Below are 25,890 nucleotides of genomic sequence, written 5' to 3' on the forward strand. Positions count from 1 at the left end.
CAGAAGCCCTGTATCATTTTCCTGCAATAAGAAGAGTGAAATAAGTTTGATCAAAGCAGCGTGAATCAAATTAAGGTAATATTATAAAACATCTAATAAACTTGTAAAGTAAGTGAAAATTGTAGCAATTGCATGATCATGTGTTTTCCCCATAATTGGAGTTAAATAGATTCATTTCACAAACATTTATGGAGTGTCAGTCCTCGGATGGGTGTGTAGGGGGAAATGAGGCAAGCATAAATAAAATACAGTACTTTTCTTATGGAATTTATAGTTTAGTGGTTGAAAAGATATGTGGACAAGTTATTTCAGTGCAGTGTGAAAAGGGCCAGGGTCCTCAGTAAAGCTATATGCAGAGCAGTGACATGATCTGATTTATACTTTCAGAGGATTACACTGGCTATCCTGTTGAGAATAGACTGAAAGGGGGTAGAGAAACAATAATCCAGGCTAAGACTTTGGTAGACTTGAAATAAGATGGAAGTAGTGGGCATGATGAAAAGGTTTTATTTATTCATCCATTCATGTATTTAGTGTTTCATTCATTTAAACATAGTTTCAGTCCTACTGAAATTTACAAGAATAATACAATATACACTTCAGGTTCCCTAAGTGTCAACATTTGTACTGTATTTGCTTTATCTTTTTACCTCTTTCTGAATATACATATGCATATATGGTTTTCCAAAACATTTGAGAATTAATAATAAGCATAATATCCTTTTACCCACAAATAGTTCAAATACCTAAAAGCATGGGGTATTTTCTTTTTTTTAATTTTTTTAATTTTTTTTAATTTTTTTAAAATTTTTTAAAATTTTATTTATTTTTAGAGACAGAGAGGGACAGAGCATGAGCAGGAGGAGGGCAGAAAGAAAGGGAGATACAGAATCTGAAGCAGGCTCCGAGCTGTCAGCACAGAGTCCGATGTAGGACTTGAACCCACAAACCATGAGATCATGACCTGACCCGAAGCCGGACACTTAACTGACTGAGCCACTCAGGTGCCCCAGCATGGGTATTTTCTTAAACAACTGTAGGAAAATTATCCACATCAGTAAGTTGACATTGATGCAATTATCTAATCTACAGACCTTATTCAAATTTGTCCAACTGCCCCAGTAATGCCTATATAACAAAAGGAAACTTAGGATCATGTGTTTTCATTCAGTTGTACTTTTAGTTCCCTTTCATCCGGAATAGTTCCTCATTCTTTTTTTGTGTCTCATAGTATTGACATTTTAAAACAGTACAAGCCAGTTATCATAGAATGTCCCTCAGTTTAGGTTTGTTTGGTATTTCTTTTTGATTACATTCACCTTATGAAGCTTTAAAAGGAATACATCAGAAGTAATGATCTTTTCAGGGAATTATATCAGGAGGCACATGTTGTTGTGTGTGTGTGTGTGTGTGTGTGTATATATATATATATATATATATATATATATATATATATATATATATGTATCATCACTGGTGACGTTGATTTCATCATTGGACTCTGCTAAATCTACTATAGAGTTGTTTATTTCACTTTTTAATTAATAAATATTTTGTTACTTTGAGACTGAAAATATTCTGTGCCTTCTAAAAAATTCATCTACTCATTTTAGCATCCACTGATAATTCTCACTTTTAGTAATTATTATTATGATGGTTATTGATGGTGATTTCCTAATTCCATCTAGTTCTTCATTTATCAGTTGGGTTTCTACTAAAAGGAAGAATTTTCCCTTCTTCCCTGTTTTTCAAATTTATATCAAAGTGAATTCATGTATTTCTATTTTATTCAGTAAGTTATAATTTTTATGTCCTTAGTTTAATACTAAAATTTTTCCATTCTTGGATAATGAAAGCTCCTTCATGGTGGCCACAGTGCCCTTTTGACATGTCCACATTCTTCTCTAAAAGACACCTCCCTCACTTCTAGCACAAGAGATTTCAGGCTCATCTTGTACTTTTTTTGTTGGAACATTGGAATCAGCCTTTTTTTCTAGAAGTCCCAGTTCCTTTTAATGGAGATTTTATTAGAGATCAAGATCTGGGTTCTACTTGTTCTACTTGCTCTGCTACTAGGGGATAATTGCTCCTTATCCTTTTCAGAAAACAGAGCTAGAAATAGCTATGAAGATGAATATATGCACGCGCACACACACACACACACACACACACCCCTACCTGTATCCATCTATAGAGCTAACTAGCCGTATTAAAAACTATGGATTCACACTGATACCTCTAGTTCCAATTCAATGATAGAATTCATTCTATTTTCCTCATTTTCCATGTTTAAAACTCTTCTCTCTACCAATGACAAATATAATCCCCATATTTATAATATATTTACTTATATGCTCAATCTTATAATGTACAGAAAATAGTTTCACTATTACTAACCCAGGCCTTGATGGAAAGAAAGCATACTAATTAGTATTCAATATTTGTTTAGAGTTCTTTTTTTCTTTAGCCTGAAGGCATACAACCCAACTACTACCGTGTTTAACAGTTTTTGGAGTTAGATGTCCCCCCATCTCCCATTAGTTGGTGTTACTTATTCAAATGTTATTTATTTGAAATATGTTGGGTCATTTATTTCTGTTTGTGTTCAGTTGTAGGATTTTCTACCCTTTCTTATTTGTTTTATTTATTTTCTTTCTTCTTTTTTTGAGTCTCTTAAACATTAACATTCTAAAAGTCAGAACTGATTGAATTCTATTTACCTTCTTTGTGTTTTCTGTTGGTTTAGTTTCTTTTATAATTTATAGCTCTATATTTTTAAGCAGAGGATTTAATTAATTAACTAATTCAGGCATATTCATGGATAGTGTTTAAGACTATATAATTTTTTGATTGCTTCTTCATGTCTCATGTATATATAGCACACATACACAGATGTACATGTATGTGTCTTAGTGTTTTCATTTTTATTCTTTCTAATATGTCCTTTGATTTTATCTTGTATTTCCACATTCACTCAAGAATTGTTTAATAAACACTTTTTGGTTTTTCTAGTTAAAATGACCTTTTAATCTTTTTAAAAATTTTAAGTAATTTTTAGTTTTTTTATGTATTAGAACTTTACTGTGTACAAATTTTAATTATGAAGTTTATTTTTGTGACTTAATATATGATCAGATTTTATGGTTGTCCCATGAGTGCCTGAGAAGGTACAATCACTATTTTCCTGGGTGTAAATTTCTGTATAAACATAATATCTACCTTACTGGTTAGGTTCTCTAGGACTTCTGTATCCTGTCCTTGTGTCTACTTGATTTATCTCACACTAATTCTGATGTATTAACATTTCCTAAAGTTAATATGTTTTTTTTCTATGTCTTTTTATATCTCTTGTAGTTTTTGCTTACAAAGGCATTGCTGTGTTATTTTGGTACATAGATATTCACAATTGTTAGAACTTTACTGTGAACTGAGGCTTTTAGCATTAAAAACAATAATTCCCACATTTAACACAGTGCAAAGTTTATTTTATTTGATATTAGTATTGGCTTTGCTTTATTATTCTTTCTAGAAGCCAGGTATTTCTTTGCCCATGTCTTTATATTTAGCCTTTCTGAATTATTTTAAGTGTATGTTTTGTATACAGAATATATTTGGGTTTTGCTTTGTCAGCCAAATTGAAAATCATTTCCTTTTAATAGATGAGTTAAGCGATTCATTCGCATTTATTCATATGTGAAATGTTTTACTGTAACTCTCTCATTATTTTATATAATAACTACTATGTATATTGTATTTTCTATACTTGTGGTATGTGAAGTGGTTTGGGGGCTCTTTTTATTTAAAAATATTTATTTTGGTGTTTAGGAAAGACTGTATTTTTGTTCTGTAGGCTTTTTACTTATTTTTAAAATTTTTAGGGGCGCCTGGGTGGCGCAGTCGGTTAAGCGTCCGACTTCAGCCAGGTCACGATCTCGCGGTCCATGAGTTCAAGCCCCGCGTCAGGCTCTGGGCTGATGGCTCAGAGCCTGGAGCCTGTTTCTGATTCTATGTCTCCCTCTCTCTCTGCCCCTCCCCCGTTCATGCTCTGTCTCGCTCTGTCCCAAAAAAATAAATAAACGTTGAAAAAAAAATAAAATTTTTAAATTTCCCTGCTTTTTTTTTAACATGTTGCGATGTTATTTGTGGTTTTGATGACATGCTTTTAACTCCAACCTATTGCCTACACAACAGTAACTTCCCTCTTCCTTCTCCCTTCTCATCTCATTTTTAGTTGCATTATTTCTACTCTGTCAGAACATACAACACATACAATGTAGCATATATCATAAGACATTATTATTTCACCTTCACCTCAGTTTTTAGTGTTAAATCTACAATTAAATATATTAAAAGCTCACCAGTATTCTTATTGCTGAAGTGTCCCCATTCATCTCTTAATTGGATTTGAGAATATAAAACTACTTTTCACTGTTGATCCTTGAATGAAAACTTAGCTGACTATAAAATCCATGGTTCACATTTTCTTTCCCTGTATTATTTTAAAATGCTATTCTACTGGTACGTTATTTTGTATGTAGTTTTTTTAGAATTCTGATGCCAACTAATTATCTTGCTTTTGTTATCCACCTGTTTACCTATTAATTACTGGCTGGAGTCCACAAAGTTATCTTTTTTTACTTAGTAAAATTATAAAATTTTGTATTTTTACTATGATATCACTTTGAATTGATCATTACTAATCAATTTTCACTGTTATGCAGTGAGCTCCTTCAGTATGTAGATTCAGGACTTCTAAGTTTCTCCTCTAAATTTCTTATTCCATCAAAGTGTTCAGCAGTAAAAAGGGCCTTCATATCCACTTTTGTTATAGGGCAGTTATGATGAAATGCAGCCTGTTTTTACTTTTTAATATAGTGTGTTTAAAAAAATGTCTTAAAATGTATACTTGTTAACAGAAAAATCTCTTGAGGATAGTCAGCTAACATAAAAGAATGGATTTTTAAATCAGATTTAACAAGAATCAGAGATCTTACCTGGTATTAAGTTTTACTAAATAATATGAATAAAAGCTCAAAGTAGAGAGAGGGGGTCTGACATACCAAAGGCAGCTACCCAAGTCCTGTATAAACACATTAGACATGTATTTCTAGCCAAGAATTGTAGATAAGGTTACTGAATAGAGATCTTGAGATAACCTCATGCCCTAGAAACATTTAAATTATGAAACACCTCCATTTAATAGCTCCAATACTTGTATCATTGACATCACATTTTCCAGGGAGCTAAGCCTCATGGATCCTGGGTTCTATAGTTGACCCTTACCTAGAACATCCTGTGAAGTACATTTTACAGATGAATTTTCTTCTTCCTAGAAAATATCAATAGTTTGTATATCCAAATGTTCAGTTAACAAGGAAGTTGAATTGGGTCACTGACCAACATTCTTTTCCCTAGGAGCACTCAACTCCATAAAGGAAATGCTATGACCTGAATATTTGTATTGCTCTAAGATTCATATTTTGAAATTCTAACCCCAGAAGTGATAGTATTATTAGATGGGGCCTTTTGGAGATGAATTAGGTCTTAGGGGTGGAACCCTCACACTTGGGATTAGTGCTCTTACAAAAGATCTCATAAAAGACCTTACAATGCTCCCTGGCCTCTTCTATCATGTGAAGATACAACAGAAAGTTTGAGGGCCAAAAAAAGGTCTTTACCAAACCATGCTGGCCCCTGATCTCAGACTCCCAGCCTCTACAACTTTGAGAAATAAATATCTGTTATTTATAAGCTACCCAGTCTGTGGTGCTTTGCTATAGCAACCCAAACATACCAAGGTAGGAGTTAATGTGCTGTAGACCAGGTGCTTTCATTCTTTCCTTTCAGAAATATGATGTGACTTTTCATTTTTATATTTTTCTGTTTTCTAAAATATTAGGTATTGAATGGATAACTAGAGGAAAAGTAGTGTAATAGAAGTGAGAAGTGTATCCTAGTCATTTAGACTATGGAGTTAGAACCATAGAATCATGGTTGCAGCACTGGTCTGTGTTCATATACATTGCAGATTTCATACCTGGAGTTTCATTCAGCTGAAGAAATAATTCAGTGGCCTAGTGGCTTAGGTAATTGATGTTATCCATGGTATTAGAGGCAGAACTGAGATTTTTATTCAGGCCATTTGAAAATTAGAGGACAATGGAGATATTTTATATATGTATAATGCTGAGATATACTATGTAGATAGAGATAGAGGTATCTCCATGTGATACACATATACATATGTCCATATAGGTTACCTTATTTTATTTACAATAAATCAAAGTTATGGATATATATACTGCTTATCTGAACATAAACAACTATTATACTTCTCTGTTACTCCCTAATTCAATGTAGAGTAAGAATTATGACATATTATTGTCCCATTTTCTGACCAGATGTATTTTTTGAATCACTACCTCAGAGTCTTGTCTTCTCTGTGGCTTCCATCTCATGTCAACATTTTCTTGATGTTTTCTAATTTCTTTAAAATAATTTACTATCAAGTAAATAATAACAATCCTTACATTTGTATAATTTTTAATTTATTAATCACTAGAAAATTCTAGAAACAATGCTCTGTAATATCTAATAAATAAATTTGAGAAATTCTGTAAATATCACCTTAGTCATTTCATTTCACACGGCACCATTTACTTTTACTTTCTGATACCAAGCTATAGTTTTTCCCAATCAATTCTAGTTGCTTACTGAGATTCTCTGAAGTCACTACCAGCCCTGGACAACTTGATAGATGGCCTTTTTTCAGACTTTTATTCACAGGTGTTTGCTGTTTGTTGACTTTTTTTAAAAACTCAAATTGTAAACTTTGATTACAAATTAAAAATGAGGTTCTTAAAAATCTAAACTTGAGCATATATGAAACAATTTAAAAACTGTTAAAGGTGTGTTGAGAAAAAAAACAGGTTTAAAGAAGACATCTTTAGGTAAAAATAATAAAAATGCATAGATAATGCAGATAGTTCTATTTATCTGCTCAATGGGCAAAAAGCAAGCACTTGAGGTCTTCAACTCAAATCTTGTGTTCATTTCTTATTGCTAAAATTTCATTTCTTCCTGTTAGATGACTAAACCTGATGATAGTATAGATGATAATCCTCAGGGGCAGACAAATTCTTAGCTGATGGACTGGCTATGTTGTCTCTTTGCTATCCTGTGGTTTAGGGTTTTCTGAGCATCTTTGTAGGTAATTGAAGTTGCAGTGGTACCAGCGTTGAGGTGGCTGCTGACCTTGGATCTCATCTCCTTGATTTTCTTTATCTTCTTCATTGCTGTCCTGCCTAGGTTGTCTTTGGCAAGGAGGATCCTTTGGTTTAACTGACTGAGTCACCCAGGCATCCAAGGAGGACCCTTTGGGAATCACGGTCTATAATCCTGAGCATATTCTATCTCACTGGCGTATCTTGTTCTCTTGCACCCTGGTTGTTAGCACCTTCCATCATTTCTCCCTGAACAGGAGTGTTGGAAGATTGTGGTCCAAGCCCATGAGGTCTCTGCCTGAAGCAAAGTGGAAAACATCTGCAGTAGGGCCAGCGCTGTTGAACCTGGCCTTCAGGAGCTTCCAATCCCACTCCTTTCCCCACTCTCATTATTCTGGTAATTCTGTTGGGAATTATGTGGGGGACCTCTGCCATGTGGAGAGCCTTTGTAATGGTTATTGTCTGCTGCATACTTACTGCCTTGCACTGGAGCTCCACCAGAGCCTGTCACATTTGCTGCTTCCACATCCTTTAACCTTGAGCAATGTCAAACGCCATAGTCTCTCCATCTCCTACACTGAGAACACACTTCCTGGTGTCATTCTTCTTTATGGCAGTCTGATGCACAAATACTTCTTCCTTCTCGTCATTTGTATTGATAGCTGTTTCTTACATTGAACCCTTTTACTGTTCCCCAAACCTTTATTGTGATGACCATCTTGTCCCCTATAGCAGGCACAGCAGATGTGAGGCTGCTCTGGCCTCTGCTGCACTGTCCATGGTTCTGGGCTTTGTGTGGGCAGCCCTGAGAGCATGTGGTAGCTGGGTCTCCGCCTCACTGGGGCCAGCTGGGGCAGCTGAGACTCTTCCAGGGGTGTGATTGTAACTAGGCTGGTTACTGCTAGGGGCTACTCAGGGCTGGTAGATGGCTTTTAAGAAAGGAACAAACCACTCTTATCCATTATTCCCCATTGGTAATATATAAGGAGAATTTAGTAGTTTAGACATTTTCTAAAGTAAAAATATTTAACAGAAATTTGAAAGAGCTTGCTTCGGTGACTAGAAAGGAACAGTTAATAAGTTAAATTAAGATTGGTTGTATTAAGGGGCGCCTGGGTGGCTCAGTCAATTAAGCGTCCGACTTCGGCTCAGGTCACGATCTCGCGGTCCATGAGTTCGATCCCCGCATCGGGCTCTGGGCTGATGGCTCAGAGCCTGGAGCCTGCTTCTGATTCTGTGTCTCCCTCTCTCTCTGCCCCTCCGCCGTTCATGCTCTGTCTCTCTCTGTCTCAAAAATAAATAAACGTTAAAAAGAAATTAAAAAAAAAAGATTGGTTGTATTAAAGGTAGTCTTAATTTTGATCATTTGAGCAGAAACATCTCTCCTTTTCCTTCAACATTTGGCATTTTTGATCTGGATTATATGAATGATAGCCTCATCTCCTTACCCACATTTTTTTTTAAATTAAAGCTGCTTTTCATTTTTTTAACCTCTCTTATGCTCTCTGATTTGTAATAGTCTCTCTAGTTTTGTTTCAGAAACTATAGTGCTTTTTTAGAGAAAACAATATATATAAATTAATTATTATGGTTATAAATATCTATATCTTGTTATAGATATATATCATTATAGATATATTCCTATTCTTAGTTATGTTTATACTGATTTAAATTATGATATTTAAGATACATGATTAGAAATATTTTTTATTCACATAGTATCATTTTTGTATATGTCTCAAAATCAGATTTTGCCATTGTACATTCTATGGCCTCCATGCTAGGTAGTTGGGGACTAGCAGACTGCCCCAGAGCCATTTTAAGTTTACTGCAAGAAAGCTGGGACAGCCGTGAGGAGTCCTGAGGGCCAGAATCCCATGAGGGTAAGACTTGTCTGACATAGAGTTAATTTTTAAAGAGAAGTTATATAACATACCTCAAATCATAAGGAAAAAGAAAAAAGAAATTTAAAAAAAAATTATACTTTGGTAGCATACATTTTATGGAAACATCATTTGAAAAATACATAAAATAGCTTTAAGATATGTTTTATATCAATATCAAAGAATAGAGTTGATGGGAATAAAGAATGTATAATTGTTAGATTTTATTTATATACATTTCAGATAAATTTTTTTATTTAAAAAAAATTTTTTTAATCTTTATTTATTTTTGAGAGAGACAGTGTGTGAGCAGGGGAGGAGCAGAGAGAGAGGGAGACACAGAATCTGAAGCAGGCTCCAGGCTCTGAGCTGTGAGCATAGAGCCTGATGCAGGGCTCGAACTCATGAACTGTGAGATCATGACCTGAGCCAAAGTCGGACACTCAACCGACTGAGCCACCCAGGCACCCCGAGATTTTTTTGTTCTTGAAAGGCATCAGTAAAATGACCCTACTTCATGCTTTTCTATGTTCCATATTATCAAAACTTGTACCAATTGCATTACAACATTTTGTTTGTTTTAGTAAGAGAGAAAGGGCTGTCTTCCTTAGAAACAACATGATTGTCTCTATCACCAAGAAGAGGGGTGAAGGAAATTCTAGTCAAATTTTCTTTAGTTCCGTGTATTTAAGAATCATCTGATGATGTTGGGTTTGTATGCAGACTCCTGGACCCCATATCAAGAAATTCTAATTAAGTTTATGTTGAAGATCCTAGGAATGTGTATTTTAACAAGTGTCCCCAGTAGTTCTGATTAAGGCGATTTTCTTTTTTCTTTTTAATTTATTTACTTAAATTCAACTTAGTTAACATATAGTGTAGTATTGGTTTCAGGAGTAGAACCCAGTGATTCATCACTTATATAGAACGTCCCGTGCTTATTCCAACAAATGCCCTCCTTAATGCCCATCATCCATTTAGCCCACCCCCCCATCTCCCCTCCAACAACCCTCAGTTTGTTCTCTGTATTTAAAAGTCTTTTAGGGTTTGCCTCTCTCTCTGTTTTTATCTTATTTTTCCTTCCCTGCCTCTATGCTCAGCTGTTGCATTTCTTGCAAAATCATTAGTTATTTGTCTTTCTGTGACTTATTTCACTTAGTATCATACACTGTAGTTCCATCCATGTTGTTGTAAATGGCAAGACTTCATTCTTCTTGATCATAAAGTGATTTTCTAAACACACTTTGAGAAACACTGTCCTCGCCCTTTGTCTAAATGATCTGATTTGAGGAACTTGGGTAAAACACAGAGGTGAAGCTTCAAGTTACCATATTCTTATCCAGCACTTGATATAATTGATATTGTTTAAGTAATTGATATTACCCATGAAATTAGAGAAACAGCTAAGGACTCTTATTAAGTTCCCAAACAGTATATGTAATCTATATATGTATATATGTAAAAATATTTTATGTATATACACACATATACATAGTTTACTTCATTCTCATTACAATAAATCAGAATTCCTGATCTGTGTATTGAATATGTGAATATAAAATCTGACAGCAATTGATAACAAGAGCGTCAGAAGTAGAGTTCGTTTATGAGATAAAAGCGATGATGAGAACACCAGCCTAACAGGTGAGTATCCTAGTAAGGAACGGAGGAGTTAAGCAGGAGCATGGGAAGAGGACTATTAGCTGAATTAACACTTCCAAATTCACATGTTGAAGCCCTAACCCCCAATACCTCAGAATTTGACTGCGTTCAGAGACAGAGCCTTCAAAAAGGTAACTGAGGTTAAATGAGGTCTTATGGGTAGGCCCTAACCCAATATAACTGGTGTCTTTATAAGAATTGGAAATCTGGACAGAGACACCAGGGATGCACACCCACAGAAGAAAGACCATGGGAAACATAATGGGAAGGTAACCATCTGCAAAGCAAGGAGAGAGTTTTCAGAAGAAACCAATTCTACAATACCCTTATCTCGAACTTCCAGGCTCCTGAACTGTGAGAAAATAAATTTCCATTATGTAAGCTACCCAATTTGTGACATTTTGTTTTGGCAGCCCTAGCAAACTAATTCAAATTTTGGTACCAAGAAAGGAGTGCTGCTATAATAAATACCTAAAATGTAGAAGTGGCTTTGGAACTGCATGATGGGTAGAGACTGGAAGAGCACTGAGGTGCATGCCAGAAGAGCCTCAATTTCCCTGGGGAGACGTTTGGTAGGAATATGGATACTAAAGGTCCTTCTGAGGAGGTCTCAGATTAAAATGAGGAACACGTATTTGGACACTGAAGGAAACACAGTCCTTGTGATAAAGCAGCACAAAACTTGACTGAACTGTGTCCTAATGTTTTGTGAAAAGCAGTAACTGACAAAGTTGGATATTTAGCTGTGAAGATTTCTTAGCAAAGTGTTGGGGACGTGGCCTGGTTTCTCCTTGCTGTTTATAGTATAATGTGAAAAAAGAGAGATTAAATGAAGAAGAGATTGTTAAGCCAAAAGTAACAAGAACTTGAAGATCTGGAAGATTCTCAGTCTATCCATATTTCAAAAAATGAATATATTTCATAAAAATAAAAAGCTTCTGCAAACAAAGGAAACAATCAGCAAAACTAAAAGGCAACCAACAGAATGGGAAAATATATTTGCAAATGGCATATCAGATAAAGGGTTAGTATCCAAAATCTATAAAGAACTTATCAAATTCAACACCCAAAAAATAAATGATCCAGTGAAGAAATGGGCAAAAGACATGAATAGACACTTCTCCAAAGAAGACATCCAGATGCCAACTGACACATGAAAAAATGCTCAACATCACTCATCATCAAGGAAATACAAATCAAAACCACAAGGAGATACCACCTCACACATGTCACAATGGTTAACATTAACAACTCAGGCAACAACAAATGTTGGCGAGGATGTGGAGAAAGAGGATCTCTTTTGCACTGCTGGTGGGAATGCAAACTGCTGCAGCAGTTTCCATACTGGAAAACAGTATGGAGGTTCTTCAAAAAACTAAAAATAGAACTACCCTACGACCCAGCAATTACACTACCAGGCATTTATCCAGGGGATACAGGTATGCTGTTTCGAAGGAGCACATGCACCCCAATGTTTGTAGCAGCACTATCAACAATAGTCAAAGTATGGAAAGAGCCCAAATATCCATTGATGGATGAATGGCTAAAGAAGATGTGGTGTATATATACAATGGAGTGTTGCTCGGCAATCAAAAAGAGTGAAATGTTGTCATTTACAACTACATGGATGAAACTAGAGGGTATTATGCTAAGTGAAATTAGTCAGTCAGAGAAAGACAAAAATCATATGACTTCACTCATATGAGGACTTACGACACAGAACAGATGAATACAAGGGAAGGGAGACAAAAATAATATAAAAATAGGGAGGGGACAAAACATAAGAGACTCTTAAATATGGAGAACAAACAGAGGGTTATTGGAGGGGTTGTGGGAGGGTGGGCTAAATTGGTAAGGAGCGTTAAGGAATCTACTCCTGAAATCATTGTTGTACTATATGCTAACTAATTTGGATGTAAATTAAAAAAAAATGAGAATGATTGGCTGGTTAGTAATTCCAATGATGGTCTGGATAGTAATTCCATAAAGAGATAGTGGGTGTGACTCATGGATCTAATCAGCCCTCAGTAGAAGCCAAGGATAGAGATAGGATTACAACTGCAGAGACACTTCCAGCTTAGACTAAAGAGGGCAGAGATGGAGCAAAATGAAGAAAGGCCATTGAACTTCTGGGATTTTATGGGTCAGGACCATAGCTGTGAACCCACATGTGATCCTCCAGGAAAAGGGAAGAATGACCCTGAAGGCCGTGTGGTTTCCTCCTCAGTTTCAGAATAAGGCTACCTCCTCAGTTATTGCTGCAATAATGTCTTAATTGATCTAGTCATATATGGTGTGCCTGATACCCATCTTTTCTCATATTGTAGCCCTAGCGATTTTCCAAAGTGCATTCTGATTTTGTATCCAATTCCATCTACTCCGGTTTAAGAACTATAAATTGCTTCACTTTGCTCTTCGAAAATTTAAAACGTCTTAATATGATCTGTAAGACCTCAAATCACCAGCCTTTGCTTGCGTCTCGAACCACATCTCTTTCTTTTTCTGTGTGGCCCCATCCAGCTGGTTTTCCCATAGTCCTCATTCTCATCATGTTTATCTTCTACTGGGCTTCTGCATGTCTTGTTCTCTCTACTTAGAATGGGCCTCCTACGTTTCTTTGCCTAGTTAACACCTACCAATCCTTTAATTCTCAGCATTAAAGTCACCTCCTCAGGGAAGCTTGACTAAGTAAAATTTCACTGTTTCACTCATAGAACTGTGAATTCTTCACAACACTGTAAGCTCCACAAGGCAGGAACCATGTCTGTGTGTGTTCACATTTGTATCCTTACAGACATGCACTTAACTCCAAGTAGGACCCTAACAAATATATATATTTTTAATATAATTTATTGTCAAGTTAGCTAACATACAGTTTATATAGTGTGCTCTTGGCTTCAGGGGTAGATTCCCATGATTCACCATTTATATACCACACCCAGTGTTCATCCCAGCAAGTGCCCTTCTCAATGCCCATCACCCAATTTCACCTCTCCCCAGCAGCCCCCCCAATGGTTTGCCTGCCTCTCTGTTTGAAACTATTTTTCCCCTTCCCTTTCCCCATGGTCTTTTGTTAAGTTTCTCAAGTTCCACATATGAGAGAAAACATATGATTCTGACTTATTTCACTTATTTCATAATACCCTCCAGTTCCATCCATGTTGTTGCAAATAGCAGGATTTCATTCTTTCTCATTGCCAAGTCATATTCCCTTGTATATATGAACCACAACTTCTGTATCCATTCATCAGTTGATGGACATTTGGGTTCCTTCCATAATTTGGCTATTGTTGAAAGTGGTGCTATAAACATTTGGGGTACATGTGTAACTATGATTCAGCACTCCTATGTATACTTTGGATAAATTTATAGTAGTACTATTGCTGGGTCATAAGGTAGTCTATTTTTAATTTTTTGAGGAATTTCCACACTGTTTTCCAGAATGGCTGCACCAGTCTGCATTCCCACCAACAGTGCAAGAAGATTCCCGTTTCTCCACATCCTCACCAACATCTGTTGTTTCCTGAGTTGTTAATTTTAACCACTCTGACTGGTGTGAGATGGTTTCTCAGTGTGGTTTTGATTTGTATTTCCCTGATGGTGAGTGATGTTGAGCATTTTTTCATGTATTTGTTGGCCATCTGGATGTCTTCTTTGGAAAAGTGTCTATTCATGTCTTCTTTCCATCCCATTTCTTCACTGGGTTGTTTTCCAGGTGTCGAGTTTGGTAAGTTTTGTACAGATTTGGATACTAACCCTTTATCTGATATGTCACTTGCCAATATCTTCTTGCATTCTGTCAGTTCCCTTTTAGTTCTGTTGATTGTTTCCTTTGCACTACAGTAGCTTTTCATCTTGATGAGGTCCCAATAGTTCATTTTGCTTTTATTTCCCTGGCCTTCAGAGATGTGTTGAGTAAGAAGGTACTGTGGCTGAGGTCAAAGAGGTTGTTGCCTGTTTTCTCCTCTAGGGTTTTGATGGTTTCCTGTCTCATATTTAGGTATTTCATCAATTTTGAGGTAATTTTTATGTATGGGGTAAGAAAGTGGTCCAGTTTCATTCTTCGGCATGTTTCTGTCGGCATTTGCTAGAGAGAATGTCTTTTTTCCATTGGATACTCTTTCCTGCCTTGTCAAAGATTAGTTGGCCATACACTTGTGGGCCCAATATTGGGTTCTCTAATCTATTCCATTAGTCTATGTGTCTATATTTGTGCCAATACCATACTGCCTTCATGATTACAGCTTTGTAGTAGAGGTTAAACTCCGGGATTGTGTTGCCTCCCATGTTGGTTTTCTTTTTCAACATTTCTTTGGCTATTCGAGGACTTTTGTGGTTCCATATAAATTTTATGTTTGTTTGTTCTAGCTCTGAGAAGAATTCCAGTGCAATTTTGATTGGGATTGCATTGAATGTGTAGATTGCTTTGGGTAGTATTGACATTGTAACAATATTTGTTCTTCCAATCCATGAGCATAGAATACTTTTCCACTTCTTTGAGTCTTCTTCAATTTCTTTCATAAGTTTTCCATAGTTTTTGGTATATAGATCTTCTACATATTTCATTAGGTTTATTCCTAGGTATTTTATGGTTCTTGGTACAATTGTAAATGGGATCGATTTCTTGATTTCTCTTCTTGTTACTTCATTATTGGTGTATAGAAATGAAACCAATTTCTGTACATTGATTTTGTATCCTGTGACTTTGCTGAATTCATGTATCAATTCTAGCAGCTTTTTGGTGGAGTCTTTTGGGTTTTCTATGTAGAGTATTATGTCATCTGCAAAAAGTGAAACTGACTTCTTCTTTGCCAATTTGGATGCCTTTATTGTCTGATTGCTGAGGCTGGGATTTCCACACCATGTTATAAAACAGTGGTGAGGGGACGCCTGGATGGTTCAGTTGGTTAAGAGTCCAACTTCAGCTCAGGTCATGATCTCGCGGTTTGTGAATTCGAGTCCCATGTCAGGCTCTGTGCTGACAGCTCAGAGCCTGGAGCCTGCTTCGGATTCTGTGTCTCCCTCTCTCTCTGCCCCTCCCCCACTTGTGTTCTGTCTCTCTCTGTCTCTCAAAAATGAATAAGTGTAAAAAATAAATAAATAAATAAATAAATAAATAAATAAATAAATAAAACAGTGGTGATAGTAGACATCCCTGTCGTGTTCTTGGTCGTAGGGGGAAAGCTTTCAGTTTTTCGCCATTGGGGATGATATTGGCTGTGGGCCTTTTATATATGGCTTTTATGATGGTAAGGTATGTTCCTTCTATTCGGACTTTCTTGAGGGTTTTTATTAAGAAAGTCTGCTATATTTTGTCAAGTGCACTATTTTTTCTGCACTATTGATAGGATCATATGGTTCTTATCTTTCCTTCTGTTAATGTGATGTATCATGTTGATTGATTTGCAAATATTGAGCCATTCCTGCAGCTGAGGAATGAATCCCACTTGATCATGGTGAATACTTCTTTTAATGTATTGTTGAATTAGATTTGCTAGTATCTTGTCAAGAATTTTTACATCCATATTCATCAGGGATATTGGCCTGTAATTCTTCTCTCTGGTGGGGTCTCTGTCTGGTTTGAGAATCAAGGTAGTGCAGGGTTCATAGAATGAGTCTGGAAGCTTTCCTTGTTTCTATTTTTGAAACATTTTGAGAAGAATAGGTATAACTCTGTTTTAAATGTCTGGTAGAATTCCCCTGGGAAGCCATCTGGCCCAGATTTTTGATAACTGTTTCAATTTCTTCACTGGTTATGGGTTCAAATTTTCTATTTCTTCCCACTTAAGTTTTGGTAGTATGTGGGTTTCTAGGAAGTTGTCTATTTCTCCCAGGTTGTCCAGTTTATTGACATATAATGTTTCATAGTATTCTCTAATAATTATTTGTATTTCTGTGATGTTCATTGTGATCTCTCATTTTTAATTTGTGATTTTATCTATTTGGGTTCTCTCTCTTTTTTGGGTAGGGATTTATCAATTTTGTTTATCTTTTCCAAAAACCACCTCTTAGTAGTACCTTGGTGGCTCAGTCAGTTAAGTGACTGACTGGCTCAGGTCATGATCTCATGGTTCATAGGTTCAAGCCCTGCATCAGGCTCTGTGCTGAATGCTTGCTTGGAGCCTAGATCCTGCTTCAAATTCTGTGTCTCCTTCTCTCTCTGCCCCTCCCCCCTTGTGCTCTGTCTCTCAAAAATAAATAAATGTAAAAAAAAACACTTCTTAGATTCATTGTTCTATTCTGTGTTTATTTGTTTTTATTTCTTTGATTCTATATTGTTTATTTCTGCTCTAATCTTTATTATTTATCTTCTTCTGCTGGCTTTGGGGTTTCTTTGCTGTTCTGCTTCTGGTTCCTTTCAGTGTGTGGTTAGGTTTGTATTTGTTTTTGTTTTTGTTTTTCCTTATTTCTTGAGATAGGCCCGGATTGCAATGTATTTTCCTCTTAGGACTGCCTTTGCTCCATCCCAAAGGGTTTGAACTGTTGCATTTTCACTTTCATTTGTTTCCATGTATTTTTTAATTTCTTCTTTAATTGCCTGGTTGACCCATTCATTCTTTAATAGGATGTTCTTTAACCTCCATGCATTTGGAGGCTTTCCAAATTTTTCTTGTGGTTGATTTCAAGTTTCATATCATTGTGATCTGAACATATGCATGGTATGATCTCAGTTATTTTATATTTATTGATGGCTGTTTTGTGACCCAGTACATGGTGTATCTTGGAGAATGTTCCAAGTGCACTCAAGAAGAATGTGTATTCTGCTTTTGGATGAAAAGTTCTGAATATATCTGTCAAGTCCATATGGTCCAGTGTATCATTCAAAGCCATTGCTTCTTTATTTATTTTTGGCCTATATGATCTGTCCATTGTTATAAGTGGAGTATTAAAGTCCCTTGCAGTTACTGTATTCTTATCAGTAAGATTGCTTATGTTTATGATTAATTGATTTATATATCTGGGTACTCTCAAGTTTGAAGCATAAACATTTACAATTATTAGCTCTTTGTGATGGACAGACCCTGTAATTATGATATAATGCCTTTATTTATCTCTTGTTACAACATTTAGTTTAAACTCTAGTTTGTCTGATGTAAGTATGGTTACTCCAGTTTTCTTTTGACTTCCAGTAGCATGATGGTTATCCGTTCCCTCACATTCAATCTGAAGATGTCCTCAGTTCTAAAATAAGTCTTTTGTAGACAGCATATAGATGGATCTTGTTGTTTATCCACTCTGATACCCTATGTCTTTTGATTGGCTCATTTAGTTCATTTACATTCAGAGTTATTGAAAGATATGGATTTAGTGTCATTGTGTTATCTGTAGGTTTCATGCTTGTAGTGATGTCTCTGGTCCTTTGTAGTTTTTGCAGCATCATACTCACAGAGTCTTCCTTAGGATCTCTTACAGGGCTAGTTTAGGGGTCTTGACCTCCTTCAGTTTTTGTGTGTCTGGGAAAGCCTTTATTTCTCCTTCTATTCTGAATGACAGCTTTGCTGGATAAAGGATTCTTGGCTTCATATTTTTCCTATTCATCACATTGAATAGTTCCTGCCACTCCCTTCTGGCCTGCCAGGTTTCAGGGCACACTTCTGCTACTACCCTTCTGTGTCTACCCTTATAGTTTAAGGGCCATTTGTCCCTAGCTGCCTTCAGAATTCTCTCTTTATCTTTGTATTTTGTCAGTTTCACTATGACATGCTGTGGAGAAGACATATTCTTGCTAAATCTGAAGGGAGTCCTCTGTGTCTCCTGGATTTGGATGCCTGTTTTCTTCCCTAGATTAGGGAAATTCTCAGCTATAATGTGTTCAAGTAAACCTTCTGCCCCTTTCTCTCTTTTTTCTTCTTCTAGAACTCCTAGGGTATGGATATTATTATGTTACATTGAATCATTTAGTTCTCTAATTCTCCCCTCATTGTCTAGTATTTTCTTTTCTCTCTTTTTCTCAGCTTTATTTTCCATAATTTTGTCTTCTCTTTCACTTATTCTTCCCTCTGCTTTCCCCATCCTTGCTGTCACTGCATTTAGTTTATTTTGCACCCCATTTACATTTCTTAATTTGTCGTGACTATTTCTTAGTTCCTTGATCTCTGCAGCAATAGATTCTCTGCTGTCTTTTTTGCTTTTTTCAAGCTGAGCTATTAATCTCATGACTATTTTTCAAAATTCTTGATCAGACATATTGCTTATATCTGTTTTGAGTAATTCTCTAGCTGTCATTTCTTCCTGGTATTTCTTTTGAGGAGTATTCTTCCATTTCATTCATCATTTTGGCTCGTTTTCTGTCCCTCATGTGTTTGAATAGCTTGTTATGTGTCCTGAACCCGTGAGCACTACTATATTAAAGAAGGGTCTTACACTATCCAGGGATTGGCCATTCGGGAGGTGTTTTGGGAGTGTGTTGTATGCTCTCTGTTGTTGTGACTTGGTTGCTTTATCTCCCTACTCATAGTGGTGGTATGGACCTTTCACCAGGTGTGCTTTCATTTGTTTGTTGAAGTAACCTTGGAAAAAATGTTAAAAAGGGGGGGTGGTGGGAGAAGCCTTATCCCATACCAAGAGAGAAATGACAGAAAAGGGGAAAAAGAATAGAAAAACAGAAAAATTGACCAGGCAGAGAATCAGAGAAACTATATGGCTTACTCCAGGGAGAGAGAGGAAAATAAAGAAGAAGGAGATACAGAAGAGGTTTAAAAAGAATAGATTAAAAATGTCTGTTTAAACAAACCAATAACCAGAATAACCAGAATGGAGAAGGGAAGAAATTAGAGGAAGAAAAATTTAAATATATATATATATTTTTTTAATTTTTCTTATATATCATATATATATAATATATATATCTTAAATATCATACATATATAAAATAAGAATTGACCAAGAATAAAATCAGAAAATGTGAAACTGCTGGAATGATATGTGATGGTGCCTTGGAACCAGTGACTGCACTGGTCTGGAGGAGGGGCTGTCTAGCTCAGTCAGTGTCAATCTTGCTCTGTTAGATATGGTTAGACCAGGCACAGAGGGATGTGGTTTGGTTTAGGTGGGTCCTGGCCTCCACTGTGGGCCCATTGTCTGTTCCCTGAAGCCCCACCTTATTGGTGATGGCAAGAAAAATGATGACACCCATTTCTCCTCCCTGGATTGGGTGAACCAAACCACTCTGTTCAGGCCATCCTCACAGTGCCACGTGGGCACAAATGGGCAGTTTGTCCCAGCCTACAGTCTCCTGCACCTCCCAGACCCTCAGCTGAGATTCAAACTCCAACGTCTTAAAGGATCCCGCTCGATGTGCCCAGGTTCCAGGGTAGTGCCACTCTGCCCAGCCAGCCAACAAAAGGCCTCTGGCTGGCAGGCGCCTGCAGGGTCTTTGGTTCTTGGGGCAGCTATATGCCTTCTTCCCACAGCATTCAAGGGAGGGAATTGCTCTAACTGCGTCTATGAGCCCGAGCTGGCTCCTCTCCTCCCCAGGCGTGTGAACAGGGTGGCAAGCCCCAGTCCAGAGAAAGCCTGCAACCCTGGAACGAGTTAGAAATGGACTCTTTCTCCATTTTTTCCATTCCATAATTCGTGGTTTTTTTCTTGTCCTAATACAATCCTACACTTCCACAACCTCTCTCTCTTCCTTTTGTCTCTCCACAGAAGGGGATACCTACTCTCCATGCCTAAGCCACCCTTTTATCTTTTCCAATTTACAATTATGCACCTATGGCCCACCAAGTTGTCCCCACGGGCCCCTGGAGTTGTATCTGTCACTCTGTGGCCTGAATTCCTGGAATTCCAAGTCTTCTGCCCTCAATACTGCTGTGTTTGAGGGACGAGGGAACTTCAGGTCCCCCTACTTCTCTGCTGTGTTGACTCACTCCCCTAACAAATATTTTTGAATAAATGCAAGCACACATAAATGAATTAATGAATATAAAATTTCAAAAAGAATATGGTTTTCGAGTATTATCACTGCCTGCTTTGGTTCTGACCATCTAGCTTTGTTTAATGCTAATCATAAAAGCCCATATATACATTTTATGAGTGAATTGGTTAATTTTAACCCTGTTTCACATTCACAATAAATCTGCAAAGAAACACATTTATTCCCATAGAATAAAGGAATTAATGTTAAAGTCATTTTTGAAAATGGTTAAGAGGCACCATCATCTCTTGATATTCAAAGATTGGTAGTCTATACTACTAAACATCTTTCCCCTCTTCTCTCTGTTTTTCACCTTCTCTGCCACTAGATTATTTCCCCTCCAGAGTTACTAAACCAAATTCTTTCTCCACCAAAGTCATTATGGGCTTTGAGGGGAGAAAAAAAAAAGTTCAACACTGCAAAAGAGATTACAGGGTGTGAGCCAAACCTTGACAGTCACCAGTAGAACATTGTTACTCATTTTTCTCTAAAACATTACTGTTAAGTGTTCAGAATACAGAAGGTTGAGCCATGCCAGGAAAGTGAGCTTGCTTGTTTCCCTGAGGACTAGTTTTGACAGTACCTTTTGAAACATACAATCACAGCAGTGTCTTACCCTTTAATATTGATGACACAGTGGTTTGTTATGTTTTAATTTAGCTCCAAGAATATCTCTGGCAATTTAGCATTACCTCTCCTGTGGCCTCCACCCAGAAGTTACCTTTTCAAGGACGACATGCAATATTATTTTGCTAATGCTAGTGTTTTACATGCCAGTCTCTTACTCAGCTCATTGTGTTTTTTTCTCTCTGAAAATATTTTATAGCAAAAGAATAATATCTCAAAAAGAAAAGACATTTATCAAACTAAGGGTAGAAAAAGGAAGACCAAGAAGAATTGCCAAGAGAAGCTTTTACTAATGCTCCACATGAGGAATAGTTGCAGAAGCACATTCTGTGAATGATGAAATGGCCAGATTCAGAGAGCCTTCAGAGAGAAAAGTTGTATTAACCCATTTGTTTTTTTATTTGCTATTTTCTTCCCCGTCTTGTTCACTTTAAAGTTTGTATTTCTTGTCCCTGTGGGTGCTAACTTTCATTTCCCTTTTCTAAACGATGTACTGTGTCTGCTGTAAGATGCTAATTAGGTCTTTTCCAATTGTACTTAGAGTAGGGTAAAAATCTCAAGATATAACATTTCTTGCACCTAAAGTAGATGACCCGTGATGGGCAAGTTCACATAGATGCAATTTAATAGAGTCAGCAAGAATACTGACATACCCACAGGGGATCTGCCTTCCAGAATCTGACAGATGACATCTCTGAGGATGATCAGCCTTGGGGCTGATGCACATTACCATCACTTTCCTTGGTAGTCTGTTGTCAGGCTCCAAGCAGCTGCATATCATGGGGTTTTTATCCTATATTGTTAGATGTTATTGATAAATTTTGCCCAAGAGGCAGACTTAATTTTAACATATTCCTATTTATTTAATAACAAATAGATTTCCCCTTTTTTCCTGTATGATTTGTAATATGGTATACTGACATTTAATGGAACATATTGATATATTGTTTTCAAACATGTGAATATACTATACAAGCTCTATTCATGTCAACTAAAAATGATTTTTATTTTTTTATTATTGCAAAATCATTTTTATTGGTGGAACTATTTTTACATGGAGCAGAGAAGGGCAGACAATTTAAAAAGCTCCTTAAAATACAGACATTAACATCATTCTCCACCTAGTACCTCCCATAGTCCTTTATAAGTGCTGGGTAAGATAAACTGAATTAAGTGGTCCACAGTGCTAGACTGGATAAGGAGCTTAGTGACCAGTGGTCAGCCATTAGGCAAACTCCTTTGAAGCAGAAGTGGACCCTGTAGAAGTTTCATGTTGTAGTTTTTTGTAGTTACACTACTTTTGGCTTTTTCTGGTTTAACTCAGAATGTGGCGAAGAAGGGAAGGAGACATCTTGTCCCTGAGGCACAACTAATTCATTTCCAGATAATTCATATCTGGTAAGTTATGACTTGTCTGCATCAACCATGACTCCAATGCTGACCACAATGCTGCTTACAAATTATGTGGAGTCAAGGTCTAGTCCATTTCTTCCAGACTTAGTTTTAGAGAGTTTTTCCTCTTTGCATCATATATGATAATAGTAAGAGTATGAGTTCAATTCAAAAGAGGTGTTATTTTTTTAAAAGGTGTGATTTTTTTATGTTTATTTTTGAGACAGAAACAGAGCATGAGTGGGGGAGGGGCAAAGAGAGAGCAAGACACAGAATGCAAAGCAGTCTCCAGGCTTCCAGCTGTCAGCACAGAGCCTGACAACAGGGCTCGAACCCACAAGCTGACATCAGACATTTAACTAACTGAGCCACCCAGGCACCCCAAGAGGTGTTATTTTTTTAATAGTAAACTAAAAACTCCTTTCTGCCAGTTTTAATTATATTTTGGTTTCCCCTGTGTATATTGATACTCAGTCTCCAAGCAAAACTGATTTGTTTTTTCTCATACTTCCCCTCTGCTTATTCCTTGTAGCAGAGTTCCACTGACAACAACATCAACAGCAGTAACAATAAACACATGAACTAATAATGGAATGAAAAGGGAAAATTTTATAACTTAGTGGATTTTCTATAAAATTTATTTCATATTCTGGACATAAAGTTGAGATGTGCTGCAGAAAGGCAAACATAGACAAAAACCTGAAAGCTATTTTTGTGAAGATGACAAGAAAATCTGTCCACTGCCAATATTGCATAGGCTTTACTGCCTTTTCCTGTTTGAGACCACAACATATGTCCCAGAGTTCCAGTGAACTGAAAAAAGTGTCTGAAGACATGAAAACCAGAGTTTCTCAAAGAAAAATTAAAGAAAACAAGATCATTTTACCTAAAGGAGAAAGACTAAAGGGAGATATAATTCAAGCATGGGTAGGGATACTGCATAAAATATGGAAGAAGACAGCTATTCCAATCGAATCAGGGATTCAAATTTAGTTCCATTTGAGCTAAAATTAAATTTACTTTTAATTTATACCAGGAGGAATTTGCAATTCATATTAAATCTTCTTAACCAGACCATAACAAAGGAAAATGAAAACTAGATATTTGTGTCGGTCTCAGCCTATCAATAACCAGTGTTATTGTTGAAGCAGCTGTTGTGGTCCTTACTGTGATTGCAAGATGCCTTTCAGCAACAACCATCAGAAAACTTTGAAAAAATAAAGATTTACTACTTACAAGACCTAGAAATTACACAGCATATGTGAGCCCACATAACAAGGTAGCATATAGAGAAAGTGAGAAAGAGCCTCACTGGCTGGTGTGTGTGTGGGGGTGGGGGGGTCTGTTTTTACTGGAGTCAAGGCTAGTGGCCAGGATTTTCTAACTCATTCTTTATTGGTGAATTTAAAATATAAGACTGAGGATTTAAGCAAGGAAAGGAAAGGGAAGCAATCCAGTCAGTCAGTTATCAAAATCAACCAACATCTCCGAAACAAAGGAGCCTCAGTATGGGGAGAGTGGCCTGGTTTTTATCTAGCTGTGTAGCTAGTAATGTGTTTGTCTTTAAACTGAATGCCTCTTTGAAATGGATTCCTCAAAAATCAAGTCAGACACTTGCATTACAAAAAAGTAAAAAAGAACACAACACAACAAAACAACTGTCAGGGCTTTCTTTAAACTGCAACATTCTTTGATTACAAATAAAAACTGATCAAATATGTCTTTGATTAATGCTACTTGAAAGCAAAAATGTGCTGTGGATGAGATGGGTATGAATGTGTTTAGTACTTGCTGCCTGCCTGACCCTTTGAAGCAAGCGTTGGCTCTCTAGAAGTATGACCTCTGTGTGGTCACACTGCTTTTTATTTCCCCTTAATTTAACCCAAAGCATGGCAAAAAAGTAACCTTGTCCCTGGGAGAACCAGCTCATTTCCAGATAATCAATTCCTAGAAAACTGATTTAGGGCACCAGACACACACCCCAATGCTGATTGCAATATTGCACACAAATGATCGGGAAACAAGGTCCAGGCTGATTCAGGTTCACTCTTGTAATGATCACAACAATACAAGTGTTGAAACAGAAGTGCAAAGAAATAGCATAACCAAACTCACATAGTCGTGAAATGAGAACATCAGTCTATTGATGCCAACACTTCGTTCTTTCCATCATCCCACCCTGTATAGCTACATGAAGCTTAAAAATCCTTTTCAAACTTGAGTTGTATTCATACACGTCACTAGTGATAGAGATAAATGTTTTCGTTTTGAGTAAGGTGCTAAGTGGAACTCAAAGGTTAATAATGAAACAATGAAATAGCTTCTTCTCTCCTCCTCTTTTTTTTTCTTATTCCAAAACCCTATTTCTCTTTATTGCTAAATATAAACTGATAATTAGAAAATCCATAGGAAATTCTTAGTTCAAGGATTTATTTATATAATTGCTCCTATCAGAAGCTTTTCAAGTGTTTCACAGAGTGTAAAAGAACATAAGAGAGAAAATACGAGAATAATGTTTCTTTTGTAAGGCATAACATATTTTTGAGGTCTAATGGACCATATTAATTAATTAATTATTAACTAAACCCATGGAAATGAGAATTTCCAGCTACTGTTTCCATTACTTTTTGCTGAACATGGCCTTCCTTGATGAATAGTAGTCTTGGACTCCTCACAAAGAATCCCTGTCTCTAAATCATGATGTATTTGTGTTCCTCTTTGCTTATATAACTATGTATGTTATTTCAGTCCAAAGAGATTTTTTGTTGTTGTTGCAAATTTAAGGTGATTAAAATGTTTTTTAATGGCAGTAATTTTGTAGTTATAATTACAGTGTTTATTATCATGAAGAATTTAACATAAATATGTAGCAATTAGTAGTGCTCTATTGGAGAAGGCTGAAAATAATTTGTCCTAATCTAGAGATTTTCTGAGATCTATAATATACATACACTAATTCTTTTGCCCTAACACTACCACTGTATGAAATCGCTCAAGGGATTTTTAAAGGTTAAAGAGATGTTCATAAAAGGAGAGTGACAGAGCATGTATGGAAAACCTAAATTCTGCAGCCATTTAGCAGGTTTTTTTCCCCATTAAATCACAGTACAATAAAATTAGGTATGTAAAATTTCTTCATTACATTTATTTTTTAACTTGAGTTTATATATTTTTAAAGTTCCAGGAA

The 25,890-nt window shown here is 36.4% G+C and overlaps 1 protein-coding gene and 1 pseudogene across 1 annotated transcript in view; one reads left to right on the top strand and one right to left on the bottom strand.

Moving 5' to 3' along the window:
* The window catches only part of LOC122479521 (sperm-associated antigen 16 protein-like), a 556,036-nt gene that overhangs the window by 176,624 nt on the left and 353,522 nt on the right, over window positions 1–25,890 (top strand). The gene's annotated exons all lie outside the window — the stretch shown is intronic.
* Window positions 7,092–25,890, bottom strand: part of LOC122482044 — a 62,583-nt pseudogene continuing 43,784 nt past the window's right edge.

This window comes from Prionailurus bengalensis, chromosome C1, assembly GCF_016509475.1.
Source record: "Prionailurus bengalensis isolate Pbe53 chromosome C1, Fcat_Pben_1.1_paternal_pri, whole genome shotgun sequence".
Classification (NCBI taxonomy): domain Eukaryota; kingdom Metazoa; phylum Chordata; class Mammalia; order Carnivora; family Felidae; genus Prionailurus; species Prionailurus bengalensis.